The sequence below is a fragment of the Hibiscus syriacus genome, unplaced genomic scaffold, assembly GCF_006381635.1.
Source record: "Hibiscus syriacus cultivar Baekdansim isolate YM2019G1 unplaced genomic scaffold, ASM638163v2 tig00013040_pilon, whole genome shotgun sequence".
In the NCBI taxonomy this organism is placed as follows: Eukaryota; Viridiplantae; Streptophyta; class Magnoliopsida; order Malvales; family Malvaceae; genus Hibiscus; species Hibiscus syriacus.
The window spans coordinates 205910-225018 of NW_024062296.1; the positions used below are offsets into that span (position 1 = coordinate 205910).

Here is a 19109-nt window from a genome sequence, read left to right on the forward strand (position 1 = left end):
GGCTGGCTAAACTTCTATATTCGGATGGCGCACAAAATTTGTTTGATGAAACGCGTTAAAGAACTTCTCAACCTGTGAAATAAGAACTCACCATTATTGGGTTCTTGAGTTCAAAGTAAGCTGACTTGAGTTGCTGGTTGATCACTATTTACTTGTAAATTCGAATACTCCATTATATATGAAAGAAAAGAAGATTATTTGAGTAGAAGAAACAATGCTTAATACTTAACATCCCTTCCGGAATCCATCAACTTTGGACTTGGTTTCGAAAGCAACCGGTGTCTGGGACTCCTCTTTGCTCATCGGATAACCAGCTGGTGGCGTAGTCACATAGGGTTCCGACGCAGTGGATGTTGACAGTGTTGGGTATCCAGCTTATGGATCGTTCAAAAAGAACTAAACCATGTTAATATTGTTGGGTTTTCCAAATAAAATTGGGTTAATTATGGAGTTGGTCATCAGAATATCAGATTAATTAATATTTTTAAGATACTTACAAATTGGTCACCAAAATTGATTTAAGAAGATTGGGTTAAACATAAATGAATGAACATAAACGAACATAATCGAATGAACATAACCGAACGTTCACGAACGTAAATGAACAAACGAGACCTATGTTCATGTTCGTTCATTTAATTAAACGAACACAAAATCTTGTTCATGTTCGTTCATTTAATAAATAAACACACATAAACGAACTTCCCGCCGCACGGTTCATGAACGGTTCGCTGAACGTTCAGTTCATTTACAGGCCTATTTTTTGGTGGCTTAAATCTTTGGATTTGCATCTCATGTAAAAGATTTGTTTTCGTTGCATCTCATTCACTACATCTTCATTGTAAATCTTTCACACACTTTCGTTGTCACTCTTTTGCATGAAGGGTCTTACAGTCTTCATATTTTTTTCTCTATGATACTTAAATTCACGTGGAGGTAATTTTATCAATTTTTTTACATTCCACTACAATCACACAATCATTATCAATCTCATCATCAATTAAATCTACTATCATCCACATCAACATCCATTTATTAACTTATCAATATTCATCAATCCTACTCGCTCTACTACCTAGTGTCATGATATATACTCGTACCATCAATTGTTTCTCTCTCTCTCGCCAGACCACCATCAATTGATGCTCTAATCAAAAGAGGAGGAATCGCCTAAGACCACTACTTTCGTATTCATACCATCCATAATCGATGCAATAAACGTAAATTACTTTTAACGTAAAAATTTTCAACCGCGAAGAATCCCGAAGAACCATTCTAGAACAACCAACATAACTTTCCATCATCTCAAAATCCATATGATGCACCCTGTTTCTCTAGCTAGCAATAACATAACGTAGATAATTCAATGTATTATATATCTTACCAAACCTATTACGATACCTATCACCACCAATCCAGCCAACATCTTCTCAATCACAGTACCAACAAAACACCCCAAAAATCCATACTTGGTCATGTTATTTTATCGTATCCAACAAAACCACATCACTCGAGATACAATTCTTGGCTCTAATTCTCAGTTCCGCATTGAAAACCGGTTGAGACACGAAGAAACGTTTTAAATAACAAAGCGGGCATATTTCCTATACAACTGAATATCGATAGTTCAGACTATTTAAAGACCCAATCATCTATACAAATCTACAAATACAATCATCTAATATATCAACTCTATTTATCTTTCTGGATGCCGAATATAGCCTCTCTAGTTACAAGCTTTATTCCTCGCACCCATACCTCAGCCATTTCTAACCCACCTTCACACACAAGATGGACCTCTTTGTTCTTGGTAGTTACTACTCGAAACACTCCGGGCTCATTCACTTTGCCCTTGCCGCCCCTGTTTCTTTCAAAGGCTCGGCTTGGCCCTACTTCTACCTCTCTGCATCTCACATTTCGTTTGCTTGACATTCCCCATTGCAACATTCCGGTAGTTCCCACCATTCAGTTGTTTCCCATGTGGATTTCCTTTTCCTCCCTTGGTATGCTTCACTACACTTGAACCATCGAGAACAAGCGAGCGAGCGAGCTAATCTAAAACCGTACATTCCACGTCGTTTTTCAGACCAACAGCTTTTCTAGCAAGAGAGAGTGCGGTTTCCCCTTTAGCATTCTTGAAATAACAATTTGCACCATGTGAGATTAACAGTTCACACATGGAACCATGACCTTCCCTAGCTGCTAAGATTAGTGGAGTATAGCCATCACCATCAGGGACGTTTACATCATAGCCTCTGGTCGTCAACAACTTAACAGCATCTAGTACTGGCGCGCCGCACAATGCAATGCATAGAATCCTACGACATAGCATTTTCCTTTTTCAGGTTCAAATTCAAGCATCACCTCCTCAAACAGGTCGAGGTTCTGGTTCAATTCGGACAATGTAATTGCAGTCTCACCAGATTTGTTTAATAGTTTAACGTCAGCCCTGGCATAGACTAGCATCCGAAATGATTCAACATGACCCTTCAAGGCGCAACCATGACTGCCGAGAAACCATTATCATCCTGATAGTCAAGATCAACTTCTCCACTTCCAAGTATGGCTTGTAGAGCCTGAACATCGCCTGCTTGAGCAACAAACATTAAGGGAGAAAAAATGGAAAAGTTGCTCAACTTGGGAATCTTTCCAGTTTTGATTGCATCTAGCATCTGCTTGCTGAAAACAGAGGGACCACCTATTTGATATAGCAATTGAACTAGCAGACTGACCGGAATCGTTAACTAAGCCAAAGTCAGCACCAGCCCTTGTCAACACTCTAAAGCATTGTTCTTGCCTGTGTTTTGCACAAACAGTCAAAGCTGTGTCACCAGAATCTGTCTTGGAGTTTAGATCACAACCAGAATCAATGGGGAATTGAAGGGCTGCTGACAAGCCAAGATGGGCGGAACTTGGTTTTCATGGTTTTAACAGGACATTCTACATTTGCGCCATGGTCCAAGAGAACTATGACTGCTCCTGGATTGCAACAAAGGATTCCATGGTGGAGGAGGATTCTTCCATGATGAATCTTCTCAAGGGGAAGGTGTCGACGGAGCATCTGTAATATGGCTCCACTATCTTCAAAATATTCTACAACACACCAGCTGATGTCATAGGGGTCAGCCAATCCTGCACCTACTCGAAACTCTTCACCTGTAGTCGTGTCCCACGACCATGCTCCCGGACTTACTTTAATATCAGTTGGGGTCCCAGCCTGTTTTAAGATGTGTTAATGGGTTAAAGCGGTTTACAAGGCAAGAAATAGATATTAAAAGTAGAGGACTTCTCAATCATGCAACTCTTCAAAGCCTTGTTGATTTCTCCAGAGAACTGTCTTGCTAAAATGAACTGTTCTTCATTGAAACAGTGTACCAGAAAGGTTAACCAGAGACAGATGTGATTCATCTAAAATATGAGTATGCAAAAGTAAAATTTGGAAGTAACCTAAAAGGTTTTCTGCTTCCGAACATGTAAATCAGAAAGACAATAAGTGGCATGAAGCCACTCAAGCATTTAGTGGCGTATGTTGAAGCACTTATTTCAGCGTTTTGGAAAGTAGTGTAACCATACAGTACACTAAAATGTTAAAAAAATACCACTAGAAGCAAGCGAAAAACAGAGACCTGCCTGCTAACAACAGCAGCGACAAGCGCCGTGCAGTCAGCATTCGTGTGCAAGGAAGGTTTGGATGACCGGAGGAGCTGTCTATGACTTGCACTTGCATCAACACCACACTATGTTAAAGCAGGATGGCCATTCGATTCGATTATCATATAAAATCTAATATAAGTATAGGCTATGCAGCATGATTCAGTGAGTATGATGGCTTTACCTTCATAAGTGTTCACCACTTCCCCTAAACCTCTGCCTCATGCTGTGACGAGAGCATGAAAAGCAACATGTGGTCGAATTAAGTCGGTGCCCATGAGCAATTCTGCAAACCCTGCTTGCCCATGGCAGCTTGACTCCAGAAGAGCTTCCTCGCAAGCCGGTTGAGAATCCTCCGCTTTAAGCAGGATTTCCAGAATCTCAAGTCGACTCTCCCTAACTGTTACTGTTGTTGCAAATCCCTTGAAAAGTTTCTGAGTCACATCTGCTCCTAGTCTATGTCATAGGAAAGAAACTTTCAGTGTCATGATACAAGGGGTTTTGGGGTTTCTTTTTTGGTATTTCAAGATAGGCTCAAGGAATATAAACCGGAGACTTTCTTTTGGAGTTAAGTTTACCGTCATTCTCATACTTTGGCCCCAAATAATACCACAAGGCAGTCATAGATAAAAGTCGTAATCTTTCTCTACCACTAGCATGGTAAGAATTTTTTTCTAATTCTTCATTAAAAAAATCACATCCACAAACAGAAAAAAATGGAAAACAATACTGATTCATATACAGAAAGCCTGGAACGTTCTAGAAAATGCACAAAGATTTAAATCAAAAAGGGGAAGGGGGATGCATTGTGTGCCGTTCTGTACTTGTAATTCAGTCCAATAGTCAGTGACAACTCAGTATGGGATATGCAGAGCATATTTCTCGTGTTGGGCAATCAATAAAACTATCCCTCTTCCTTGTTTTCGAGTGCAGTGGAAGGAAAAAGAAGTCGATTTAGGAAGAGGTTATTCTAAGTTAAAACAAAGGAAAAGCTGAAAATGAAACTAAAATGCTTGAATAGCCCAACCAGAGCTCTCTCAACCAAAAGATTAATTAGCAGCTATCCAGAAATGAAGGTACTACAATGCAGCAGTCTGAATTTTAACCAGCCATTATTCAGTTTCAGCCATAAGCAATGAGGTAGACAAGAGTCATTACAGATATTTCTGGAATTCGTCAATGCATTTATTATTTATAAACAGAATATGAAAGACATATGTAGCACAAATTTACTCGTGTATTTGAAATCAAGGGAATAGTTTAACGTGCTCAGATCAGGAGTTTTTGGTAAAGATTGAAGCAAATTACCAGCCAACTAAAGAAACTATAAGGGGTTGTTTGTTTACTTCAGAATGATTAAGCATTGAATGATTCAAATATTGAATGATTCAGATGCTCTGTATGAATTAGCTCTGAATGTGACATGTTGTTTGATACTGGCTCTGAATCATTCAGAATGTACTTCTGTGCTGAATCATTCAACACAGTTTTGCTGAATCAGTCAACACTGAATCATTCAGAGGTGCGAAACAAACACGTTGAATGGTGAACAGTTCAACATTCAGCACTGAATGGTTCTATTCAGAGCCAAACAAACAACCCCTAAGTTTTGTTTCATTATTTTAAGGTAATTAAACAATGTTATTTTAGTTTGCTACTTTGAAGGAATTAAATCTTGGGGTCAAGAGCAGGGGAGAAAGCAATAAAGCAAAGCAAAGCAAGCAAGACGAAAGTTGCAGAGTGTGGATGTGAAAAGCTTCAAAATCAGTAAATCACCCCATCAATCCTTGATACCTTTGGTGTTCCATAACACTTGACGATGTTGTCAAAATTGGGGACTTTAAAAGCAACGATCTGACTCTCATGACACGTAGTATTGGTTTCAGTTATAAATTACTGATAAAACATTAAAAAAACCAGTAAAAACATTATTCATAAAAAATCAAAATTAGATTAAAAGAAGAGTGAAAAATGATCATGTGATAACCATTTTTTGAAAAAATAATTAAATATTATTTTAAAAACAGTTATGACTTTAATTTGGAAAAATGGTGATTCAAACGCCGTAGATCTAAAATGAAACCTTTGGTTTCTTTGACTCCAGCGGCCGTGCGAGGAGAGAATCACCCAAAGGTAACCTCATTCTCCTTATTTTATTTCATATTTCGTTCTGTTTCTCTCTATCATTTCCTTTTTCTTTCGGTTTCACTCTATTCTTTCTTTTCTCTATATTTTTTCTTTTACAAGCCCTCGAATGTTCTTCCCCTCTCTGTTTCACTCTATTGCTTGTTGGGTTGGTTTCTGGAATCGGGCTTGTTTGTAAATGTCTAGGGCTACTGCGTTGATGTATTGGGCCTCGGGTGAGGGTCTATGTTGCATGGCCTTGTTTGTAATCAGGCTACATTTGGCCTGCAAAATATAAACAAAATAATTATAAATAATAACAATAACAATAATAATAATAATATGAATATTTTAATTCAAATAAAATTAAATAAAAAAGAATCGGACAAAAACAGGTGTCTACAGCTGCCCCTCTTTGCACATTCTTGTGTTAACAAGAATAGGGCAAAGATGACAAGACAACACGTTTTTGTTTGGTTCTCCCTTTTTCTCTAAGAAATTGGATAATGTTTGTTGTTGGGGACGACACGTCTCATACGCGATGAAGAAGTCTGGTCGTCTAAGGGTGACACGGCTCCTATGTGATGAGGAGATCTAGTCGGTGGATGAAATGGTTCATACGTGGTGATGAGTTCTAGCCATATTTAGGTAGGGCGATAACACGGTTCCTACGCGGTGAAGACGGCTGGTTATCTAGGGGTGACATGGCTCCTACGGGATGAGGAGGTCTGGTTGGGGGATGACACGGTTCCTACGCGATGAGGACGGTATGCCATCTTTAAAAAGGGAAATAACATGGTTCCTACGTGATGAGGATGGTTGGTTATCAGGGCTGACACGACTTCTACGTGATGAGGAGGCCTGGTCGGGGGATGACACGGTTCCTGCGCAATGAGGATAACAGGCTATCTTTAGGGATAATATTTTCAAGAGAAACTGACTCATAGATAATGCTTCAAGAGAAGCTGTCTCAAAATAGACAAATTCATTTCAAGGGAAACGACTTAAAGATGGTTTTGTTTCAAGAGAAACATACCCTAAGATGGTTTTGTTTCAAGTGAAACATACTCAAATATTTTGTTTGTTTTGTTTCAAGGGAAACAGACGCAAAGTTATTTTTTCACAAGAAATTATCTCAAGAGAGATAAAACTTTGTTTTCATAGAAACAACTCAAAGGATACTGAAAATCTTCTTGTTCCTGCTAGTAGAGAAAAGGATTTCAAAAGATCTAATCGTTTATATCAAGATGTTAAATCCCCAAAAATGCCAGAACATTCAATGTTGATTGCTTCAAAGATGCCCCAATATTTGATGTTGATTGCTTCAGCACTGATTCTAAGCACGAGCTTCGTGTCTGAGAGCCACATGTCAACTACCAAGATCCACTCCAGAGAGATTGTCTTGTTTGAAAAACGTTTTTCTTCTTCTTATATTTTCAAAAGTCTGAAAATATCAAGTAAAAGAATTTTGAAAAATGTTTAATCAAAGATTTGAAAATATTGCCCCTTTCGAGGTTTCACGATGACCAAATCATAAAACAAGAGTTCATTGGATATCAAAGAATTAATTACACTTTTAATCCTTCAATAAATTATAGCTATTTGACAAGTGTCAAGATTATTGCTATCTTTGAGGTATGGTTAAGTAAAGAAAGGATAAAAAGTCTCAGGTTATTATTTTTGGTTAATGGTATGGTGTTCTCATTTATTTTTTGTTCACTGATTTGATGGAGTAGCTTCTGTACTCATTTATTGGAAGTGTTCTCTGACTCCCAGCTCTCATGTTCTCATTTATGTTGCGTGATGCCTTATTAAGGGATTTGTGTGATCACCCCTTATGCAATAGTTGCACAGTCTTCATTTTCCACCAGAGTGTACTCTTGCAAACCTCAACCTGAGACAAGTTGTTTCCTTGCCCCATCAAATTTTGTCCCAAAAATTGGTTTCCTTTGCCCCAGCTTCGATCTTGAGCTTCGAAGAGATATTCGTTGAATTCCAAGATACTTCCAGAGAACTTATCTTGTTTGAAATTTCTTCCTTTGGATTTTCAAAATTTTGAAAAATATCAAAAGAGTTTTGAAAAATATTGCCTCCTTCTAAGTTTCATAATTGAAACAAATCATAAATCGAAGTTCATTGGATATCAAAAGAATCAACTACTCTTTTAATCTTTGATAGCTGTAAATCTTTGACAAATACAAAGATCGAAATGTTGGTTTTGAGGTTAGCTACCTAAACTCTAAGGTTTGTTTCATAGATTCGATCACCTTGAAGATCATGGCATGGCCAACTTTCTGGGTTTGGCATTTTGATCAGAGGCGGAAAAAATGTCACAACTAGCATTGTCAATTGCTATACTCTTTAGAAAACTTTTGTTTCATTTCTATGAAATCTTCCATTTGTTCAAGCTTCGTAGACTCACCTAGTCAAGGTAGTGCAGAAATATTAGTCTAAAAATTAGATTTCTGAGTGCTCATGTGAATTTAACTATAACATGTGTTCATCAACTCCCTTAGCCCATAATCATCGAAACTCCTTATTTAGTAAATTCGATTTAGTTTTCCATTGTTTGGCTAGCTGAAGGATTCATGTCGTCACAAAGTCTTCGACTTGACAATCACAGTGGAGCAAACACCGAATTGCCAAGTACCCGATCAATGTCATGGTTGAATGTAATCTATTCATAAAGCCATGGCCTTCGAGTTTCCTCTATATCCAATTGCTTTAGCGGAATAGCTAGTTTTATTGTGTACTTATATATATATATAATATTTTGGGAATACGGAGTCCATTTCTTAAGCTCGCTGAGGATACCATGTTATAGTCCTTATGTTTGTTGAAGGTCAGAAAATCTCATCGTTAGAGTTCAATTCCCAAGTAACTAACCTAAACTAGATTCACCTACTTGACCATTCCATCTGAGAAGACTATGATCATCATTGAACATCATTAATAGAAGTATAAACCAATTAGTTTTGCAAACTTATGTGCTAGTTGCTCCATTTTGTCTACTCCTAACACATACCTGAATGCCAAACCCTTTGATTAACTCTTCATGTGAAGAGAAAACTAGCTCGGTCCCTGCAAGAGAAGGGTATATATTTTGGTGTATCTCTGGAGTAAGATCAAGGGGTCCTTGTTTTACAGGGTTAAATCTTGTCATTTGTCAAAGATTTATAACCTCAATTATTAAAAAGCTTTTAATTAAAATTATATTCAAAGAATTCAAGATTAAAATTTTCTCATTGTTCATTTCCTCATAAGGAAGCATTTTATTGAAAATGTTTTAACATCAAGTGACTTACAAACATTCACACATAGATAGAAAATCAAGCATTTTATTGAAAATGTTTTAACATCAAGTGACTTACAAACATTCACACATAGATAGAAAAACAAGTTCAAACAAGATGACATGCATGAGAATGTAACAAAAACTCATGATCTTGGTCTGGATTGAACTGGAGTCACAAGGTTCTTCTCAACTAGTGTTGGGAGCAATTCCTCATATGTCATCAGAATTGGATTGATGCGAGATGCTCCACATTGTTAATTATGGTAGGAAGGTTCATGTTCAAGTGAACATCTTGTACTCAATGTCTTAAGGTTATATTGGTAGAAAAATATGGGGTTTATGTCTAAGAAGACGATGATATGAATTTATTGGCTCAATGAAAGGTAAGGGTATGAATTTTTGCGTCTCGAAAAAGATAAAAGCAATGTTTTAAAGTCTCAAAGAAAGGAAATGTCAAAATCTGGTTCTTTGGTAATGACCATGAATTATTTCAGGTAAAGAATCGAAAGATTTTATTTTAGGATTTTGGACAGGATAAGAAATGTCTAATCTTGCCATATCTCAAAAATCTATAATTCTTGAAGAATTAAAAGAATTTGTAACTCATTTGATATTCAAAGAACTCAAGATTAAACTCGTTCAATTATTTAACCTTAGAAGGTAGCATAAGTTCAGTCATCAATGATTAAAAATATTTAAGCACATATTAAATAAAAAACAAAAACGAGTTCAAACAAAACAATCTCTATGGATGAAAATGGTAGATGCAATGCCCCCATCCTTCTTCGATTGTTCATGCCCCTAAATTCATCAAGTTCTGGATCTTGTGCTTAAGTGCCTTACAATTCTCAACAGAAAGTCTGGAGTTTCCTATGTGATATCAACATCATGGACCTCAAGGAACGGGGACTCTTTTCTCGGATCATCCTGGAAGGCTCATTCCTACAACCAGCTGAACAAGCTCCCACCGTACTGATTTATTCGAATCTTGCTTCAATGTGGTGTCACAGACCACTTCATCGAATTCTCCATGAATTAATCCTCATGTTTTCATGAACAATGCATGTAGAAATATTTGAAAATGAAATGCAGATGCAAAATGAAAAGATGTAAATGCATATGAAAAAATATTGATCCTAACAATGAATATCTTAGAATAATTTTTACCACAGATAAAAGCTTTCACATTATAAGCAATCCACTTTACAGACATGCCTTCGCTTAGATGTTGAGTCTGAAGTGGACCACTGCTTCATCTCATATCTTCGTCATCGAAAATGATGCCCCTCAATGCTCTATAGCCTAGCTCAGTTAATGCCCCTGCGGTGGTAAAGTCGGTGCGTCGCTCCTTGATAACTAGCGATGAAATGATTGTAGATGAGAATCTACTGCTGGATTACTTTTTTGGCTCAATGGATCACCATTTCATTCTCGAATGTTGCACGATCTTCGAGCTCACTGCTTCGTTTCGTATCTTTATATTTGGAAATGATGTCCCTCAATGCTCTATAAACTAACTCTGTTAATGCCTCGGCAGTGCTGAAGCCATTGCGTCTCTCCTTGATGACTACCGATGCCATGATTGTAGATAATACTCCATTGCTGGATTACTCCTCGAATTAGTGGATCATTATTTCAGTCTCGAATGTTGCACGATCCTCGATCAATTCTCCTTCTTTTACTCTGAACTTCTTTCAGCCCTCGATGCATGTTTGTGTATGCAACTGCTTGATTGAAAACTTTTATATCTTCTTGTGAAAATTTTCTCTTGAATATCCCCTCACGGATTAACACTTTTGCCTTATGTCATGTCGATGCAATACAATGCAAAAAAGGATGAAAAATGACACAATAGAAATGAAATAAGTTAGTGTACACAAATAAAAGAAAAGAAATTAGTTAGTATAGGTATGAAAATCGATACAGATAAAAATGTTATTCATAGATGAATATAACACCTACCCCGTCATGATATCTACCCGAACATGCTTTAATTAAATAACATTCCTACCTGGACATGCTATATACCCAAAATGATATATTTTCAAGAAAATGATCCTAACCGCATTGTGTCTAGTTCGCATACTGTTATTTAACATAAAATAGATTCTACGAACTTAAAATAAAAGATAAGGGTTTAGAAATGCTCCTCTTTTGTGTACACTTAATTTGGGTACCTACTGACAGATAGAGGTTTAGTATGTCTATACATAAGGTGATTGTTTTACGGTTCACTATATGCATGGTTTCGGCTCTAATAGGAAAATGGTACTCAAATTATCCTTTATCCCCTTGGGCTGCCAAACCCTCAATCTTCACCCATTACAGGTTTCGAATGGAACGAGTTCAATTTAAGGGGATTCACTGCTTTATACCCATAAGAGGAATAAATCCCTACGAAGGTATAAGGTATGTATCCCATTGGTTATTTGCTAAAACTCATATGAAGAATAAATTCTTACGAGAGTAAATCATTCACCCTGACTAATTTGGATTAAAGCTCGTTCTAGAGCTTATGTCATGCAAATGCACGTGATGTGTGTGAGGAGTAACATACCTACCTTTGACTCAAAACGGGAAAGAAAAAAAATCGACAAAAATTTGGAAAGTATGAAAGCAAAAAATTCAAATGTTAGTATAAAAAATGAAGAAATTAAAACTTCAAAAACCGAGCATAAGTTAATTAAAGACTCGAACTCATAATTTCCACCACAACAACAACGTGTAAGCGAGTCCCCAGTGGAGTCGCCAAGCTGTCATAATCATTTTTTTGATAAAACAATTAAATATTATTTTAAAAACAGTTATGACTTTAATTTGGAAAAATGGTGATTTGGAATTAATTTGGATTAAATTGATAAAGGAGTCGCCATCGACCTTTGGGTTAGGTAGGTCGAATACCTAAAAACGTCTTTTAAATATAATTTTAAGAAAAATCATTTTTAAGATAAAAAACTGGTCTACGTTTACAAAGATTCGATTAAAACGGGTTCAAGAGTCGGTTACGCGTGGGGAAGGATTAACATCCCACAATGGCCAAAATTCATATTGTTTCGCTTACATATCGTTGTAAATGGTGGAAATGATGAATCGAATATAAAGTTAAACTATGATTCATATATTGAGATTTAATTAATTTGCTTGGAATTATCTATTGTTTAGGAAAAATTCTTTAAGTACTCGAAAAGAAACCTCGAAATTAACAATCCTCCATCGGAAAAATTATTTCGACTATTTCTTATCCATAAAGAATATTTCATCATCGATAAATATGCGAATCAAATATAAATTGAAAATTGACATTTGCTTAAAATAAACAAATTGATGTTTGGAAACATATATTGTATTATTTGAATAAAAACACATTAGTTAGTAAAATAAACTCGATTTCATTTCAAGTTTCCATGTCGTTAAAATGACGTATCAGATCGTATCACTTCGATCAAGTGATGCTTTCCACGCTCATTCTACACATATGTGTTCTTGAAATATTCGAATAAATAACATTCAACAAATTCCTAAATAAATAAACATAAATAGACAATAATCTATAAATATGTAAACATACACGTATAAATATTTAACATGACACCGCATACATAGCAATATTTACCATAAAATATATTACATGCTAAGTTGCAAACTAATATACGACGAACAAACAATTGGGATCAAAACATGTGAACACAAAAATACATGGATCTAATATGACAGTGATTAAAATTTTCACGCATAAGAGTGGTCGAGTTGCATACAAACAGAAATTTGAGGGCTGAGGATGAAATATATCAATTTTCAACAACAATGGAAATAAGTGACTAAAGTAAAATCATAAAAAAATAAAATCCATTAACAAAAGTATATTAAATTTCATATATAGCATCAAGTACCCAAAACAAAATGAAAATACAATTATAGGCACTATTATGTAATAACTACAAGGATTAAAACTCAATATATTCGAAACATCATGGACTAAACAGGAAATAAAATACTAGTTAACACCAAGTTAAAGTTAGCGACCAAGTTGAAAACATAGTTAAGCCCAAGATCTCAAAATGCAAATTACCATTTTAAGCATTGACAAATATAGGGGACCAAATCAAATACCACACAAAATCATCAGCCCAAATTATAAATACTTATCCAAAGCTAATAACAAACACACTAGACAATAATTTAATAAAAAAACAATCAGGAGTTTGAAATAAAAGAAAATAAAATTCCATTAGTGACTAGAATAAAAATATTACAAACCACGGAGGGCTCAAAGTGTAGTTTAACCACCCACTAAAGTGCTCCCTTGGCCCTTCTCCAAACGAAATTGTTTTACACGTGCCATATAAACCTAAAATCAGGCCAAAATTATCATTCAACCTTCATTTGCTTCCCCCATCCATTTGAAAGAGAGAGTGAGTTCGAGAGAGAGCTATGGAGTTTCTAGAAAATCGGTGGAACTCTGCCGTGTCTGCCGATGTCGATGTCGGAGAAGAAAGAAAAAGGTACGACTATGAGCGCCTCTTCGCCCTGGGCATGGATCGGGGCCCAGTTTGGCTTGAAAATGTCCCAAACGCCATAGATCTAAAATGAAACCTTCGGTTTCTTTGACTCCGGCGACCGTGCGAGGAGAGAATCACCCAAAGGTAACCTCATTCTCCTTATTTTTCTTTCATATTTCGTTATGTTTCTCTCTATCATTTCATTTTTCTTTCGTTTCACTCTATTCTCTCTCTTTTCTCTATATTTTTTCTTTTGCAAGCCCCCGAATGTTCTTCCCCTCTCTGTATTTTTTTCATCCGAATCTCCCAAATCCTCCCCAAATCTCCCCTCTCTGTCTTCTTTTCTCTCTTTTATGTTGATGTTTGACTGATGGCTTTATTGCCCGAGAACATAGGGTCGACAAAGGCTAGATGTACCTTAGGATATCATTTAGAATTTTTTCATTCTTTATTGGGTTTTTATGATTTCGAATTGACTTGCTTTGCTCTGTGACTAATGGGTGCTTGTTATGTCACTGTTCGGTCAGGTCTGTCGATGGCGGCGTCATAGGCGGTCGGCGAATGAGAGGTTAGGCTTGAGTGTTGGTGGCTGAGTTGGTGTTGGCGACTGATGTTGATAAATTAGGGTTAGAAAACCCTAATTCCTAGATTATTATGGGCCATTTGATCTCAATTAGATCTAAGGGTTGAAGATTTGGGGCGGCTGGAGCTGAATATGGGAACCCTAGTGGGTCGAGTTCACGTGGGCTGGATCGGGTCAGCTTGTTGGGTTGGTTTCTGGATCCGGGCTTGTTTGTAAATATCTGGGGCTGTTGGGTTGATGTATTAGGCCTCAGGTGAGGGTCTGTGTTGCATGGGCTTGTTTGTAATCAGGCTACATTTAGTCTGCAAAATATAAACAAAATAATTATAAATAATAACAATAATAACAATAATAATAATATGAATATTTTAATTCAAATAAAATTAAATAAAAAAAGTAAGACCCGGACAAAAATGGATATCTACCTATCATATTTCAACTTTGATAACAGAAATGCAGGGAGGCTATAACGCTTGAAAACCCCAAACAAAACCACAAGGGAAATGAGGCAGTTTAAAATTTGAAATTTAAAGTGAAAAAAGGAGAGAAACGATCAGATTTCAACTTTGATCATCAAAACGCAACGTGAACGTAACTGTTTGAATTACATCTGGTTCCAGAAAATGAAAAGGAAAAACGAAATTTCTGTATTGCATTACCAATAGTTTCTTCACGAGAGCAACATTTCCAACATGAACAGCGAGGAAAAGGGCGGTGACATCGGTTTAAAACTCTTCATACTCGAAGCGGACCTCACGCGCGGATTCTTCTCTCAAAACGACATCGGTCTTCCTCATTCTCAGGCAAACGGTACCAACGAAGTTGACATCGACGAAGGGATCGGAAAGGCATTCAAAAGCGGACCTCAGATCGCCGGATAACGACGCGTCGAGCAGACGCTGATAAACTTCGGCCTCGTAATCGACGGGAACCACTTCTCTACTTCCGGAAAACAAGGTCATTGATTACACGCTTCGATTTTCTTTAAGTAAACACTCAGAAGTCAGCTGAGAGATGGCAAACGAGGTTATACGATAAGCTCGATGGGTTTAAGAAGAAAAAAAAAACGAAGAATAATGTGAAAAACTTGAAAGTTGCGCATCGCCAGATAGAAGCGAGGAAGGTAGCTCATTTATTTTTCACTTTTTAGAGCCTTAAAATAAAGGGTAAATTATGTACTTAGTACTTAAACTACCAATTTTGACTTGTTTTAGTATCAAAACTTTTAATTTTTTAAAATCATACCTAAAGTTTAGTTTTAGTACCCGCTAAAAATTTAATGTATTTAACATCTAAACTATCATTTTAGTCCGCTTTATTACCTAAACTATCATTTTTAGTCTATTTTAGTACCTAAATTTTTAAAAAAATTTAAAATTTAATGTTAAGTTTTGAACGGGTATTAAAATGAAACAAAAACTAAACTTTAGGTATAATTTTAAAAAACTTGAAAGTTTAGATACTAAAACGGATCAAAACCGATAATTTAAATACTAAACTTGTAGTTCAGCCTAAATTATATGGTCAAAAATAAGACTAAATTATTTTTTTGAAAGAAGAACATTAGTATATTAACCAAAGCATGAATCAGATCAACATCTTCTGCAATACATAAAGGATAATCATGCATAAAATAAAGAGGAGCAGTTAAGGTCATAGTAAAGGAAGAAAGAGCATGCACCGTGGAGTTCGCAGAACGACGAATGGGACCAACCGGAATTTGAGAATGAGCACCAAGAATTTGCGGGCTTCCTCGAGATGAAACACAACCATAGAGAGATCTTCAGAAGTAGAAAGAAGCTGCCCCACCACGTTTGCCGCATCACTCTCAAGCAGAAAAACAACAGTAGACAGTAGAGAATTCGGCCTCCATATGTAGCACTTGAGTGAGAGGCTGAGAGCATACACCTCCACCAACGTTCGATCTCGGAAACCATGAAGTGGAATCGCTTGTCCAGCAAGGATCATGCCATTATTATCTGGTGCAATGTTTCCTACCGATGCCGATGGCGATGCAGTATCTAAACAAAAAGCACCATTGAATTTCATTTTAATATCACCAGATGAATATTTCAAAAAAAAAAATAATAATAATATCACCAGATGAAGGTTTCTGCCAACGATCAAGCACAATTGTTAACTGCGATGGATAAATACCAACATGAGTAACCATGTAAGAATTCTGCAACGCAATACTAGATGGAATCAGCTGCCAACCCGGTATTCGCTTATGCTAAACAATGTACATTCATGCGATGCCAAATAGAATAAAGAAGGACTAGCAAGGTGCAGAATGCTGACTAATCTAGTATATTCGCAATATGCTGAAGCCATTCTTCGCAAGAATGATGAGCAGCAAAAAAAGTGGGATGAGAGAATCCAACCGAGATCGAGACAAGGGGTCTTCAGTATAACCTCGAATAGCATGCATCACCGTTTCATCAGCAAACCCACAAAGAAGCAAGTTCCATCCACTAATCCAGCAAAATGAAGACGACGACCAACCAGAAGTGCCTAATGAGCCAAACGCCATGAAAAAAATACGAACCTTTCGCGAAGTTAGAAGACGACTTAGTTGAAGTCAGAGCGCAGAAGGCGATGGTACTTGTGTATTCAGCCGCATGGGAAAATAATATCCCAACCTGTTGTTATAAACACCGGTCTAATGATGACCCTAAATCCGAACATCAACATCTGAAAGGGCAATCGGACATTGAAGAATGGAGGCAGCATCGTATAGGAGTAAACAGATCGAACCTGTCGCTCATCCCAATCTGTAACCCCAGGAATAATAAAATCCCCACAACGAACTGGATTAACTGCATTGTCAGTATATATATGTCTGTAACCACCATTTTTCATACCCCAAATCTCAGAACCCCAAACCTCAAAGATTCAAACCCAACAGACCTTAACTAAACCCCAAACAACCCGAGCCAAAATAAAACTCAAACCTACAAACCCTGTACAGAACCCTAACCTAACTATACCATAGGGATATCATTCAGCAGTAGCCGTCGGTGGTTCCAAGTAATGTCACCGCCACTGCCACGACGGTCCAAGCCTGTCAGAGTTATCAACAAAAACCCAGAATATCCGGGCATTAAAAGCACTCCATCATCAGCACAGTAACACCACAGTAGACCTAGGATTATTTTTATTTATTTTTTAAACCTATGTAAAAGGGTTATAAGAATCAAACGATGTAACTGAGGGGAGGGCTTCCTCTCGTTTTTTTTTTTCAGCAGAAATACAAGAGCTGTTTTTAAGGTAGTTTTCTTCTCCTCTTCGTTTTTTCTTTGGTTTAAAAAAAAGATAATAATACTAAAATAAAGCTAAAATAGATTTTTTTTAGGGAAAGAAAATAAGTTAAAATTAAGATTTTATATGGGGTTTGTTGTGTTCCTCGTTGAATAGGGTCGTAGGGGAAGTGATTACAGACGGGTTAGTGTAGTTTGGGCAGCAGCGCCGCCGTGTGTGGTAGCTCTCTTTTGGTTTTGGACCTTTCGGCCAAGGCAGACGAGGGGCTAGACTATTTTGTTTCATCGGGGTTTGTCGGTGATGAGTTTCGACGAGGTAATGGTGGATAGTTGAGAGAATGGCCACCCATGTTGGGTGGCCGAAGCGGTGAGGGTTGGGATTATTTGTTGAGTGACCACCGTGGGTTAAGAGAAGAAGAAAGGGAAATGAGATAGGGTTGAGGGTATCGTGCGAAATGAAATCTAGAGGGGGAAGGTGTTGATATTTTAGGTTTTTGGGTAAACTACGCTAAGGTCCCTAGACCTTTAGCGTGTTTCGCATTCTGGTCACCAATTTAGGGTTAAATCATCCTTTTGGTCCTTTATGTTTAATGTGATTTGCGTTATAGTCATTTTTAGGGTTAATCGAACCGTAAGTCCTCCTAGCTTCAGCGCATTTACGTTTTAGTCCCCATTTCTTTTTATTTTCTAAGATTTACGAATTAGATGCTTGGTTTTGTATTATTTTAATTTAGTCCTCTACTGTATGTATTATTTTTTTGTTCGAAATTGGCTACTGTTATTTGTGATCATCCATTTTAGTCCTATATTTATGGTTTATTTACTATTCTAGTGCTTTTGTTTTGGTTATTTTCTTGTTTCATGCCATGATATTTGTTTTATTAATGTTTAGGATATCAAAGTTACTTTATAATTATTTTGTCACTATGTTACGAATGAATCCAAGTGTATATTGTTTATTTGTACCATTAAAGTATGTTTTATGTTCTAGGTATTTATTTTACTTATATTATTATACATTATTTTATGTACATAAGATTGTATGTAGAGCATGGTATGAATTTTATATTTTTCATTTTTGTTATATTTTAGAATAAATATTTGGTTCTATGTTTAGTATAATATTTAGAAAATATGTATATATTTATAAAGTAAAATAAAGTTAAAAATAAATTTTAAAATTGTTCTTTTAATCCATGTGTATTTATATTTTTTTCTCTCTAAGTGCTTCAATGTATCATATTTTATTTTGTTTAAAAGCCTCATTAGCATAACTTAACTAATTACACAATTGGATTAAGAGAAATATTTATGTATTTTAAAATATTAAGAAGGGACAATTTTAAGACAACTATATGTCATTTTATAATATTTTAAAATAAATAAATATCCCACTAGAAAAACCTAAAATTTTTTGATTGCATTTAAAATTAATTAATTTTGAAGGGAAAAGGAAATATTCACTATTTTAAACTTATCGAGACAATTTGCTAATTTTATTATGAATAAAGTCTCGGTATTTTTAAATAATTGAATATCCCTTATCTTTTATAATAATATAATTCGGATTAATGAATTTAATTTCTTTCTTTGGCAGAATAAAAATTATTTTAATATTGAATTCTTAGGAAAAATATTATATTCTTTTTATTTCAGTTGGAAAGAGAAATATTCTTCCTAAAGTATTTTAGGGAGTA

The 19109-nt window shown here is 36.2% G+C and overlaps 1 pseudogene; it reads right to left on the reverse strand.

The window, feature by feature from the left end:
- Window positions 1-1603: 1603 nt before the first annotated feature.
- On the reverse strand, window positions 1604-4206 carry LOC120205760 (annotated as a pseudogene).
- Window positions 4207-19109: the final 14903 nt, after the last annotated feature.